The following is a 12,933-nucleotide window of genomic DNA, read 5'->3' as shown; positions in this document are numbered from 1 at the left end:
TCAAAGGAACAGGCAACTCCTTTGCTTCTACCGATTCCAAGCACTAGAGTTGAAGTTCCTCTTCTTTTAAGAGGCAATTTGCATACATCCATCAAGATATTTCTGTGTCCGCTCTGCTACATTGCGCTAAGAGAAAATAGCATTGAATCCATCACTCAGCTCAGCACTTATGTGCAAACAGCGCCACCTGCTGCTCTGAGTTTCTAACTACAGCCTATGAATTCGCAAGATACACACTGCGCACGCGTCTTCATTTTAGCACAGCGTGGTAGCAGGAGCCGCAGAAGTGTGAGGAGAAATTCTCGTGCTGTGGCTGCACCGGACGGTGAGTACTGTACAGTCTTGTGCTGTCCTTCCCTGACTGAAAGCTGCTTTGTGCCCGACTCTTCTTATACTCAGGTAGCACTTAATGAATGTGTTCTGTCTAATTGTTACATTAAATGTATAAGAGCTTGGAATGAAGCTGATTCCCCAAGATTTATTGCCAAAAGTATGGAATTGTCTTCAGTTAGTTCCACATTAATACTTTAATTTATAAAGCTTTGAACTGTATTATTATTATATTATTTATTTTATTATGTATTATTATTATTATTATTATTATTATTATTATCATTGACACTTTCTCTGGTAAACTGTATGGACACCTAGTGCCAAGAGTACATGACATGGACCACTCTGCAGTGGTGTCTATGGATACTATTGTAAGTGGGAGCATACATGAATGCTTAGACAATGCGGTTTATTCGTGATTACTAACATCTTAGGCTCTGGACATGATATGTTTGGTTGTTTTTCCCCTTTTTTTGTAAGTGGGTGAAAGACTAGAATATGTGTTAATAAGTTTGTATAAAGGCATCATATTCTACATTGCTTTACATTCAGAAAGCTCTAAACACAGAAAAGGACAAGGAGACAACAGGGCAGAGACAAGCCACTAAGGGTTTGTGCACAAGATCAATTTTTCGCGGACGAATTCTAATCCATAGTTTTCACAGATAGCACTCATCCCTATGATAGTCTATGAGGCCCAGTGGTCCATGGAAAAAATCCCAGACATGTCTTATTTTAATCCAAGGGATTGGATCAAAATCAGCAATGCAAGTCTGTTGGTCTGTGAAAAAAAAATTCATAGGCTGACAAAAAGGAGAAGGTGGAGGAATGTTTTTTTTTCTATCCATGTACTAAAAAAAAACTGATACCAGTCTGATCAGAGTCTAATCGGAATAATCAGTCTATTGTTCTCAGATGTGGAGAAATCAGTCGTGGGAACCTACACTAAGAGCATGTAATAAAAAAAGTTAATGATATTGATTTTTCTTGTGCACCTCTTCCCCATATCTGCAGTGTTAATGTACTATATGGTTATGATAACTTTAAATGGCTAACAAAAATAAAATAAGTTAAGTTACAAAGCAAGCTTTCAAGACTACTTAGGCTACATGCCCATGATCGGGAACAGTAGCGTTTGGGATGTAGTGTATTTTTGTGTCCAAAATGCTGCGTTCTACATTCCAAGCACGTGGATGGGATTTAGGGTATATGCACACGTTGCAGATTTTGCTGCGGATTCGCAGCAGTTTTCTATGAGTTTACAGTACCATGTAAACCTATGGAAAACAAAATCCGCAGTGCACATGATGTGGAAAAAAAATGCGCGGGAACGCCTTGTATATTCCGCAGCATGTCAATTCTTTGTGCGGATTCCGCAGCGGTTTACACCTGCTCCATAATAGGAATCCGCAGGTGAAATCCGCACAAAAACTACGCAAAAACTGCTGTAAATCCGCATAAAATCCGTACAAGATTCCGCAACGTGTGCACATACTCTTAAAGAAATCCCATGCCCACTATGCGATTTAACGCTACGTAAACTCACCCGCGGTGCGGGTTTCTGAGCCGCAGCTTGTTAATTCCTGGAGAGGAGACTCCGCTGCGTATTTTAAGCAATAGAATGTCATAACATGTACCTAAACACAAGTGTGATAAGTTAGAACGCAGTGAAAATAGGCTGCATCCAAAACTATGCTTTTCCTGATCGTGGGCATGTAGCCTTAGGGCTCTTCATCAGGCATGGTATTACAAAGTATCTAAAACAACACACATAGATACACAAATAGAACAGAGACAAACCAGGAAAATGACTGCTGTAGGAAGGAGGGAAATAGGAGTGCAGCAAAGGCCAGAGAGATGTTGGTGGTAGGGGACTCTATAATTAAGCAGACAGATAGGGTCATCTGCCGCCGAGACCATGAATGCACGAACAGTGTGTTGTCTGCTGTGTGCTCGGGTTCAACATATTGTGGGTTGGATACAGGGCTGGCATTAGTAGCAGGCAGACCAGGCAGCTGATGTCACTTCATTGCGCACCCACTGTGTGTCGCCGCTGAGACCGGAACTAAGCCTGGAGCAGCGTGGGGAATGAGGAGAGGTGAGGATTTTTATTTTTTATATTCTATGGGGGGGCTGTATTATATTCTATGAGGGGGATTGCGTCATACTCTTTGATGGGGCTACATTATATTCTATGGGGAGGTGGGTTGTTTTATATTCTATGGGGGGCTACATTATACTCTATGAGGGGGCTACATTATACTCTATGGGGGCTACATTATATTATGGGGGGTTGCATTAAACTATATGAGGAGGGCTACATTGTGTTCTATGGAGGGGCTAATTATAATATATGGGGGCTTCATTATATTCTATGGAGGGGCTGCATTATATTCTGTGGGGGGCTGCATTATACTCTATGAGGGGTTACCATATATTATATGGAGGGGCTGCATTATACTATATGAGGGGGGCTGCATTATATTCTATGGAGGGGTTACATTATATTGTATGGTGGGGCTGCATTATACTCTTGAGGGGGCTACATTATATTCTGTGGGGTGGCTGCATTATATTCTGTGGGGTAAATATAGAAAAACTGACTGAACAGCCATCTAGTCTGAACTGGTGCATAACCAAAAAGTCTTACATAGCAAATAGATAATGGCTGCACTCAAGTTTATTGTGCTAAAGCAAGGAAATGTGCAATACATGAAATGTGAACAGCATAATGGCTTGTGAAATTTATGAAAAAACACATGAGATTTTTAGCACAAATTTTGGCCAAAAGTTGTGAGCCCATTCACCAAACGTCAAGGTAATCTCAGATCGAATGGGTAACTAACCTGTCTGCCTAGTGTGAACACTTACCTATGGCTAATAAAATGGTAAAGCCTGCATTTATAGAGGAAGTTAGATCCAACTGTGTTTGGATGTAATTAAAATCACAGCATGGTGAAGGGCGGGGCGTTCAAGTCAGAAAAAGCAATACATAGTAAATATAGAAAAACTGACTGAACAGCCATCTAGTCTGAACTGGTGCATAACCAAAAAGTCTTACATAGCAAATAGATAATGGCTGCACTCAAGTTTATTGTGCTAAAGCAAGGAAATGTGCAATACATGAAATGTGAACAGCATAATGGCTTGTGAAATTTCACAAGCCACATTTCATGTATTGCACATTTCCTTGCTTTAGCACAATAAACTTGAGTGCAGCCATTATCTATTTGCTATGTAAGACTTTTTGGTGTGGGGGACTATGGGGCACATTACATTATATGGAGGACTATGGGGTGTACATTCTACAATACGGAGGACTGTGGTGCACAATATACTATATGGAGGATTATGGGGTGCATTATTCTAAACAAGCAAAATCCTGCATACTCATTGAGTGATTGGATTGTTTATGCTGGAACAGAAATCATTGTTCTCAGCAGCACATCGCAGGTGTAAACTGTAGATGTGCTGCTGATAACATGATACTGTATGGGGACAGATTGATCTAATAGTGATTGTTCCAGGAAACAAGTGTCGAACGACTTCAATATTGTTGATCACACTCGTTTAGTGGCCTGAACTCAGTGCAAGTACCGTATAAGTATAAGCCGACCCACCTAATTTTGCCACAAAAAACTGGGAAAACTTATTGACTCGAGTATAAGCCTAGGGTGGAAAATGCAGCAGCTACCGGTGAATTTCAAAAATAAAAATAGATGCTCCATACCATTCATTATTGCCCCATAGATGCTCCATATAAAGCTGTGCCATATATAATGCTCCATACCATTGATTATTGCCCCATATATTATCCATATATAGCTGTGCCATATAGAATGCTCTGCACCGTTCATTATGGCCCCATAGATGCTCCATATAAAGCTGTGCCCCATATACAATGCTCTGCACCGTTCATTATGGCCCTATAGATGCTCCATATAAAGCTGTGCCATATATGCTCTGCACCGTTCAGCTTGGCCCCATAGATGCTCCTTATAAAGCTGTGCCATATATAATGCTCTGCACCGTTCAGTATGGCCCCATAGATGCTCCATATAAAGCTGTGCCATATATAATGCTCTGCACCATTCAGTATGGCCCCATAGATGCTCCATATAAAGCTGTGCCATATATAATGCTCTGCACCGTTCAGTTTGGCCCCATAGATGCTCATTATAAAGCTGTGCCATATATGCTCTGCACCGTTCAGTTTGGCCCCATAGATGCTCCTTATATAGCTGTTCCCTATATGCTCTGCACCGTTCAGTTTGGCCCCATAGATGCTCATTATAAATCTGTTCCCTGTATGCTCTGCACTGTTCAGTTTGGCCCCATAGATGCTCATTATAAATCTGTTCCCTATATGCTCTGCACCGTTCAGTTTGGCCCCATAGATGCTCCTTATAAAGCTGTGCCCTATATGCTCTGCACCGTTCAGTTTGGCCCCATAGATGCTCATTATAAATCTGTTCCCTGTATGCTCTGCACTGTTCAGTTTGCCCCCATAGATGCTCCTTATAAAGCTGTGCCCTATATGCTCTGCACCGTTCATTATGGCCCCATAGATGCTCCATATAAAGCTGTGCCATATATAATGCTCTGCACCGTTCAGTATGGCCCCATAGATGCTCCATATAAAGCTGCCCCATATACAATGCTCTGCACCGTTCAGTTTGGCCCCATAGATGCTCCACATAAATCTGTGCCATATATAACGCTGCTGCTGCAATAAAAAAAACAAAACACATACTCACCTCTCTTGCTTGCAGCTCCCCAGCGTCCGGTCCCGGTGTCTCTCCGCACTGACTGATCAGGCAGAGGGCGGCACGCACACTATATGCGTCATCGCGCCCTCTGACCTGAACAGTCAGAGCGGAGAGACGCCGGGAAGACGGAGCGGCGCCCGGCGTGTGGATCGTGGACAGGTAAATATGCGATACTTACCTGCTCCCGGCGTCCCGCTCCTTCCCCCGGACAGCTGGTCTCCAGGTGCCGCAGCCTCTTCCTCTATCAGCGGTCACCGGCACCGCTGATTAGAGAAATGAATATTCATTTCTCTGAGCGGTCCCACGTGACCGCTGTACAGGGGAAGAGCTGCGGCACCCGAAGACAGTGTGACGGGCAGGGGGAGCGTCAGGATCGCCGGGACTAGGTAAGTATGCCTCAGCGCTCTCTCCCACTCACCCGCCGACCCTGCCACAGACCGTGACTCGAGTATAAGCCGAGAGGGGCACTTTCAGCCCAAAAATTTGGGCTGAAAATCTCGGATTATACTCGAGTATATACGGTAAATACTACAGAAATGCTCCTGTGTGATGTGCAATATGTTAGGGGCCCCATTTTAATCTTTTAGTTTCAATAAATTTTTATTTTTCTGAACAAAAGAGTAACTACAACTTTTTCCCGTGCAAGGGAATAAAATGCAATTTAAAATTCGGGAGGTAAACAATAGTCGATCAACGACTGGAAAGTACAGAGATAAACATTCATAGACAACAAGACAAGGACAGGGGAGGAGAGGACATGAAGGAGGGTCAATTAGGTATTTTATACTGAATGTCATGAGCGAGTGCAAACAATTTGGGTAGCCATCACAAGGATAGTATTAAAGTCTGCCCCAGATTTACATTAGTGTCCAGTTCTATCCAGGGTCGCCAAGTCTGATAGAAGATGTCCCAAGTGTCTTCTCTCGTGGCTTGGATTCTTTCGTAGAGTAGAATGGTGTTCATTCTGTCGACGACCAGTGACATTGATAAAGAAACAGTCCTCCATCTCGATGCGATGTGAAGTTTCGCAGCCATAGAAAGTTGGGAGACTAGGTTGTGGAGTTTAGCAGAAAAACCAGGTACCCTAGCTCCCAGGAGGAAAACAGCCGGGTCCAGGGGTACCATCCCACCATACATTTTTGTCACAACTGACTGAACTTTTCGCCACAATGCCGAGACCACCGGGCATTCCCACCAAATGTGTTTAAGGTTTCCCTGAGCCCCACATCCCCTGAAGCAACGGTCTGAAACATTCGGGTAGATTGCATGTAATTTGCTCGGGACTTGATATGTCCTATGCAGGAGTTTAATGGATGTCTCAACTAACGAAGACTGGCAGCTTCCTTTGGAAAGTGTAATGCAATTTTTCCTCCATTCCTCAAGGGACATTGATATATCCAAATCTGTCTCCCAACGTTCCATAAAGGGGAGCTTTCTGTCACCTTGAGTGTTATTTAGGGAGGCATAGATAAGGGAGATGGATCCCCTGCCTAGTGGGTCATTCAAACATTTTTGTTCGAAATTTGTAGGGCACAGGGGCACCCTAGATTGTAAGATCTGTCTAGCAAAGTGGAAGATTTGACATGTGCGCAATGTCTCCTCAGGTGGGGGTGTAAGTTTTTGGATAAACTCTTGTTGGGTAAGTAGGGTGTGGAAGGGCGTGCAAAAATGTTTCAGGGTGGTCATGCCGTTAGAGGTCCACCAGGAGAAGGGGCGGGGATCTAGTCCCGGTATAAAATCAGGGTTGTGGAAGAGGTTGGTCAATATGGATGCTTTAGATTGCAGATCATGTTTGAACCTCTCTTTCCGCCAGATGATCAGGGAGTGAAATGAGAACGGCGCCGTTACATGAAGACTCTTTGGGAGTTTTTGCAAGGACCAGAGTAGGCCTGATAGCGAGAGAGGGGCCATGAAAGAGGTTTCCAAGTCGATCCATCTAGGCCGGTTATCTCTATTGGTACAGACATTAATTAGTTGGGCCAGCTGGGCCGACTTATAGTATAATAAAAAATTGGGTAAGGATAAACCCCCCAATCTTCTGTGTATAAATAAGGTTTTCTGTCGAATCCGAGGTCTCTTGCCCTGCCACAGAAATCTCGAAACTATGGTATGGATTTCATGTAATGTCTTGGGTGGTAGCGGAATAGGTAGAGATCGAAAAAGGTATAGAAATTTTGGGAGGGTAACCATTTTAATGGCGTGTAATCTGCCCAGCCAAGATAATGTCATCGAGGACCATCTAGCGAAGTCTGATTGGAGGTTTTTTATTAGTGGGAGGTAGTTCCATTTAAATAGAGCCGACCTGTGGGAGGTCAGGTTAATTCCTAAGTAGGTCAGGTAATGTTCTTTTCTAGTGAATTTAAATTGGGAAACTATGTTAGTTTGGGTGTCTTTTGGGGTATTAATAAATAGAGCCTCAGATTTGTCGACGTTGATCTTAAGGCCTGATATGAGTTCAAATTCGTGGAGAACAGTAAAAAAATTTGGGAGTGAAACAATTGGGTTGGTAAGGGTCAGAAGTAGGTCATCTGCGAAAAGACTTGTTTTATAATGATCACCCAGATCCTGAGGGCCCTGAATATTGGGGTTAATTCGAATGGCTTCGGCCAAGGGTTCCATAGCCAGGGCAAACAAGGCTGGTGACAGCGGGCAGCCCTGTCTTGTACCCCGCTGAATTTTGATAGGCGCAGGTTGGTTAGAGGGTAGTTTTAGATAGGCCATGGGGCTATCATATAGTAATCTAAGGCTAGATATAATACCTGCTGGGATACCAAATTTTGCCAGAACTTCAAATAAATGTCCAAGAGATTGAATCGAAAGCTTTTTCAATGTCGAGAGCCAGCATCAAAAGGGGCCGTTTGTAATGATTTGCTGAGTGTATGAGATTCAGGTTCCTTCTGATGTTATCCGGGCCCTGCCTTTTAGGTATAAATCCCACTTGGTCACGGTGAATCAATGATGGTAGGGTTGTATTGAGTCTGGCAGTCATAATAGACGTAAAAATTTTTAGGTCAATATTCAATAGAGAAATGGGCCTATAATTCTTGGGATAGAGATGGTCTCTCTTTGGTTTTGGGATTATTGTTACGTACGCGGTGTAGAATTCAGGCGGCATCTGGTTCCCGTTTAAAAGAGCATTGCAGAAATGTTGAATGTAGGGTGTAAGTATGTCACCGAATTTTTTGTAATATAAAGCTGTAAGGCCATCAGGGCCAGGAGTTTTGTTTTTTTTGAGATTCTTAATTGTAGATGATATTTCCTCTGTGGTGATGTGTGTTTGGAGACGATCAATAGCGGAAGCAGATATCTTAGGCAATTTCAAAGTTTCCAAAAAGGACTGTAGACGCTGTGGTGAGGGAAGTTGGGGGGAAGTGTAAAGGGATTGGTAATATTTATGAAACGTGCTGTAAATAGACTCCGGGTTGGCTGTGGTTTGACCTGTCAAGTCTTTGATAAAGGGAATATTATTCATAAGCTGTTTACTTCTGAGTTTACGGGCTAGCATATTGCTAGGTTTGTTAGCGTGTTTGTAGAAGGACGACCTGGTCCACGTCAATGCTTTTTCCGTTTTATGTGTTAGAAGTGTATTTAATTTCAATTTAGTGTCGTGGATCTGTTTGACTAAATATGGTGACGAGGCGGATTGGTTTGCTTGTTCTAATCTAGACAGCTTGTTTTCTAGTTGTAACTGTTGCTCTGATCTTTGCTTCTTTTTAGTAGAGGCAATTTTGATCAATGATCCTGTTATGAATTTTTTGTGTGCCATCCACACTATGCCGGGTGAGACGTCACCAGTGGAATTGGTTTCAAAGTAAATATTCAAATCTTTTTTTATGTCAGTTAGGGTGGAGGGGTCAGTAAGGAGGGATTCATTTAGCCTCCATTTGAATAGTTTAGAGGAGATAGTGTCAAACATAAACATTGATAGGACGACATCATGATCCGACCATGCTGATGGAATATGTCGGGAAAAAAGGACTGAGGGGAGTGTTGTGGCAGAGGCTAGGTGGAGGTCAATTCTCGAGTAGGTTTTTTGTGCTGGGGAGTAGTAAGTGTATCCTCTTATGGGGCCATTCACCTCTCTCCATACGTCCGCGACATGGCTCTCCATCAGCTGAAGTATTTTTCTCCTATCCGTTTTTGTTATGTCAGATCGTTTCAGAAAATTGCTATCTAGTGACGGGTTTATAGTGAGGTTAAAGTCTCCACACCAAACAAGGTGGTGGTATGTGAGTGAGGCGAGTTTAGACAAGATAAGTTGGAAGGTTTGAGTCTGGGCAGTTGCGGGGGAGTAACTATTAACGATACAAATGTTAAGGCCCTGGGATGAGCCAAGTAAGATGATGAATCTACCCTCAGGGTCTTGATATGTGCTAGAGTGACAAAATGGGAAGCTATTTTTAATAAAAATGGCCACGCCTCTTCTCTTACGGTCCCACGACGACAAATAATGTTGTGAATATTGAGAGTCAAAGTATTTAGGGTATGAAGAGGTGGTGAAGTGGGTCTCCTGCAAGCAAATTATATCAGGCTTGTGTTTCTTGTAATCAACAAAAGCCTTTTTGCGCTTTAGTGGCGAATTAAATCCCCGGACATTGTGGGAGAGGACCCTACACATATTGAAGTATGTGGATATTGCTAATGGATATGAGGTTATAGGCTACAATCAATTCTAGGTTCACTTCGTCGCAGCATCCAGTCAAACTGCAGATAGAGCATCTATAAATGTAAGGGAACAATGGGTGAGAGACAGACGGGGGGAAGACAACAACAAATAGAATAAACAAAATTTTCAGAAGGACTCTAAGTCCAACAAGTATGGCGATCTGGGTTCCCATATTAGGTAGCAAACCAGGAGTCGCCAGTTTTGGGCAGCATGTCGAAATCCCAAAAGTCCCAACCCTTGGTATAGTAGAGGAAAAGAAAGAGAAAAAAAAAAAAGGGGGGGGGGAAAGGGGGGGGAGATAAGTAAGGAGGTTGGGGGGAGTATAAGGAACAGGGGGTAGGGAGCAAATGATGGGATAGGCTGGGAGAGGTGGGAGAAAGGATATAAGAAGGATTCAGATGGGTTTGGTAACCCTATGAGAAGAAAGCCAGGCACATAATGATAAAATACTCATCCGGATTCAGGGAGCAGTACGCAACACAAGTTCGGTCAAGGGGAAGGTCTTCTTTTGCAATGGAGGTGGTCTCAGCAGGTGTGGTTTTTTTGTTTTTTTTTTCTCGGCTTCGCTATCGGAGGGCCACGTCAGGTGATTCTTGCATTTTGACTCCTTGTTCTGGGTGAGTCCTTCCATTCCCTTATTGGTCTAGGTTTTCTCTGGGGAAGGGAGGTGATGTCTGCACTGATTGGTATTCCTGCTTTAGTCAGCGCTTGTTTTCCCTCTTCTAGGGATCGGCAGATAAATGATTGAGAATTTGCAGTAAAGATCAAGGCAAAGGGGAAACCCCAACGGTACTTAATTTGAGCCTTCTGGAGAGAAGCCGTGATGGGTCTGAGGGATCTCCTTCTGGCCAGTGTGGCCGTGGCAATATCTGCGTATATATGTACAGAGTTTGGTAGGTTAGGCAGGTTAGGGTGGTCTCTGGCTGCCAACAGGATCAGGTCCCTTGTTTCCTCATAATGCAGTTTCAAAATCACATCTCTGGGCATGTCAGTGGAGCGAGGTTTACCCAGGGCCCTGTGGATTCTGGTGATATGGAGGAGGGAAGGGTCTGTATCAGGCAGGAGAGCTGTAAAGAGAGCGGTCACTGTTTCTTTGAGGGCAACAATATGTTCAGGGAGGCCTCTCAGTCTTAGGTTACTCCTGCGGGACCTGTTTTCGTAGTCTTCACAGCGAAGTTCCAGGTCGTTGATGCGGTCTGTATGGTGCTTAAGTGTCTCGTGGTCCTCCTCTATGGCATCTGTCATAGTCTCCATTTTTTCTTCTAAATTATTTGTGCGTTGCATGATGTCTTGGAGCTGTGAGGCGATACCCTGCATAGCTGAGGATAACTCAGCCTTGAAAGGCTCCTGCAGGGATTTTGTGAGTGCTGCTGTGGAGATCATAGCCTCCATATTTGGGGTAGGTTCCCCCTGGTCTGCCGTCTCCCCTGACTGCAGTGTCGTAGCTGGGAGCGGTGCAGTCGCGGCGGCCATCTTAGGTACGTTACCGCTCAGAAGGAGGTCTGTGATGGAGCGGCCTGCAGGCTGGGATGCGTTCCCCTTCTTCGGCATTACCAGCCGCGCCGTTCCCGGGTATATGAGTGGTCCGGTGGCGGTGAGTTTGTTGCTCTCTGGTGGCTAATTAGGGCTGTGTGGGATCGGTCGGGAAGCGGAGCTCAGTGCGACATATCCGCCGCTACCAAGGTCCGCGCATGCGCCCTCCCCCATTTTAATCTTTTGCCTAGGGCCCCACTTTGCCTAAAACCGGCCCTGGTTGGATAGACAGATTTAATTTTCAATCAAACATTCAAAAGGGAAAATGCCAAAACCTGGAACTTTAGGAAAGCTGATTTCAACACATTAAGGGAAGAGCTTAATCGTGTAGACTGGGACCACATCAGGGTAACTGGGCATACCGAACGTAACTGGGACATTTTTTAGGAAATACTACTGCAAAAATCTTTTTAGGAAATACTGCAGAAAACTGCTGGTAATGAAATGTTGAGGAATGAAAAGAAACCATTATGGATAAATAAGACAGTACACAGTTTAATAAGACAAAAAACAAAGGTCATTCAAAATCTTGAAAGCCGAGAATACCGAAATAGCATTTCAGGAGTATAAAGATCTAAATAAAAAATGTAAAAAAGAAATCAAGCTAGCAAAGGTATCTACAGAGAAACAAATCACCAATGACATTGAAATAAATCCCCAAAATATTTATAAATACATCAATGCCAGAAAAGTAAACAGATGGTATTGGCTCCTTAAAAGATGCAATCTACTATATAATTGTCTAAGGGGTACTTCCGTCTTTCTGTCTGTCCTTCTGTCTGTCACGGAAATTAATTCGCTGATTGGTCTCGCCAGCTGCCTGTCATGGCTGCCGCGACCAATCAGCAACGGCTACAGTCCGATTAGTTCCTCCCTACTCCCCTGCAGTCAGTGCCCGGCGCCCGCTCCATACTCCCCGCAGTCACCGCTCACACAAGGTTAATGCCAGCGGTAATGGACTGCGTTATGCGCGGGTAACTCACTCCGTTACCGCTGCTATTAACCCTGTGTGACCAAGTTTTTACTATTGATGCCGCCTATGCAGCGTCAATAGTAAAAACATCTAATGTTAAAAATAATAAAAAAAATAAAAAATCATTATATACTCACCTTCCGCCACCTTTCCCGCTCCTCGCGATGCCCCGGTGACCGATCCATGCAAGCGGCAGGATTCGGTGGCAAGGATGGTATGCGACAAGGACCTGCCATGACGTCACGGTCATGTGACCGCAACGTCATCACAGGTCCTGTGCACCTGCGCAAGAAGGACCTGCCATGACGTCACGGTCACGTGACAGAACCGCGATGTCATCACAGGTCCTGCGCTCATACCAACCCTGGGACCGGAAGCTGGACTACAAGGGGCCCTCGGAAGGTGAGTATATGTTTATTTTTTATTTTTAAACCTGTGACATACGTGGCTGGGCAATATACTACGTGGCTGGGCAATATACTACGTTGCTGGGCAATATACTACGTGGCTGGGCAATATACTACGTGGCTGGGCATTATACTACGTGGCTGGGCTATATACTACGTGACTGGCCAATATACTACGTGGCTGGGCAATATACTACGTGGCTCTGTGCTGTATACTACATCGCTGTGCAATATACTACGTGGCTCTGTGCT

The 12,933-nt window shown here is 44.1% G+C and overlaps 1 protein-coding gene across 1 annotated transcript in view; it reads left to right on the top strand.

Moving 5' to 3' along the window:
* The first annotated feature begins 243 nt into the window (after nt 1-243).
* Nucleotides 244-12,933, top strand: part of MRAP2 (melanocortin 2 receptor accessory protein 2) — a 185,802-nt gene continuing 173,112 nt past the window's right edge. Inside the window, exon 1 of the mRNA XM_077289800.1 lies at nt 244-325. The gene's annotated coding sequence lies outside the window, so the exon portion shown is untranslated. The remainder of the gene's footprint in view (nt 326-12,933) is intronic.

This window comes from Ranitomeya variabilis, chromosome 2 (genome assembly GCF_051348905.1).
Source record: "Ranitomeya variabilis isolate aRanVar5 chromosome 2, aRanVar5.hap1, whole genome shotgun sequence".
Taxonomy (NCBI): Eukaryota; Metazoa; Chordata; class Amphibia; order Anura; family Dendrobatidae; genus Ranitomeya; species Ranitomeya variabilis.
Note: the sequence above shows the minus strand (reverse complement) of the source record. Positions and strands in the feature narration are given on the sequence as shown.